Source organism: Alligator sinensis, unplaced genomic scaffold, assembly GCF_000455745.1.
Source record: "Alligator sinensis unplaced genomic scaffold, ASM45574v1 scaffold2161_1, whole genome shotgun sequence".
NCBI classification, from domain to species: domain Eukaryota; kingdom Metazoa; phylum Chordata; order Crocodylia; family Alligatoridae; genus Alligator; species Alligator sinensis.
Window position 1 is genome coordinate 29,752 of NW_005843829.1, and position 1,260 is coordinate 31,011.

Here is a 1,260-nt window from a genome sequence, read left to right on the forward strand (position 1 = left end):
CTTGGCAGAATTTAAAGGAAAAGAAAATGATATAGGTGATGAGAATATCCATAGAAACTTACTTTTGAATTGTTATACCTATTTTATGTTTGTTATTATCAAAGAAAGCCAAGAGAGAAGTGATGTATCCAGTTAGAAGAAAAAAGGAGGAGAGAAATGAAGAGAAATAGATGAAAAGACAGAATGACAGAAAGAAATGCACATCTAGAAATACAAAGAATCAAAGAGAAGAATACTGACACACACCCCAAGATAAAAATCAAGATAAAAAGACAGAGACAAGAGAGGTATGGCCAGGGATAGATGACAAGAAAGGCAGGGAGGGCGGTACAGGGCTAAAGAAAACAAAAAGCGAATGACAGAAAGTGATAAGAGGGGGTGGGTGAACAGAGACAACAGAAAGGAAGATGACAGCGAGAAATGAAATTTGTTACACAGATAGTTGTATAGACCAGTAGAAAGATGGAATCAGTGGATGTTAACTGAGATTTCTCTTTTCAAATCAGATTTAATTGCAAGGCAGTTAAAAGCCGAGTATCTTAACACAAGGTCACAAAGACAAATGTGGAGGACCCACGGGAAGCTCTCTCAGATACGTTCTCTGAACAGCCCAGTATCTCGTAAGCTGAAGTACCTGACACTTACCTTTGGAATAAGGACGGGCCCTTTCATGACTCTGACATGTGCTTCTTTCCTTTATGTCCTTGAGCCCCTGGGGAAGAATCTCTAGGGTGACTGCGAATACTGTGTGAATGTGAGGAAACCAATGAATTTGTAGCTAAGCAAATACACTTTCATTCCACTTTGCTTTGAGCTCTGAAAGCTCTGAAGTCAGAACTTGTTTATTGTATCTCACCATCTAAGTCCATGAACAGAAACTGTATTTGTCCTAAGAGAAACTGTATTTTCCTGAGACAAAGTGCATGCATACAGCCATCCATTTCCCATGTCCCAAGGCAAAGCCCAAAAAACCTGATCCAGGACAAGAGGCAGTAACAGCTTCTTCTGGGGTATTGCAAAGTGTATCTCAGGGCATCATCCTAGGGCAAGTCCCCAGTTGGTCCTCCAGGCACCACTTCTACCCCAATCCCAGGCCATCATCAACTTGGGGCAGCTGCTGCAGGCCTGGTGTTAGACCCGACTGCCCAAAAGTAACAGGGCCCAGGCAGTTTTGCCCACCTATTAATTGCACTGAATGGTGAATTTGACAGCCATTTCATGTTCCCCAGCCACTTAAGGTTAGCATCAGAGTCAGGTCCA

General features: G+C 42.3%; 1 protein-coding gene across 1 annotated transcript in view; it reads right to left on the minus strand.

Moving 5' to 3' along the window:
• The window catches only part of LOC106723421 (olfactory receptor 6F1-like), a 2,424-nt gene that overhangs the window by 992 nt on the left and 172 nt on the right, over positions 1-1,260 (minus strand).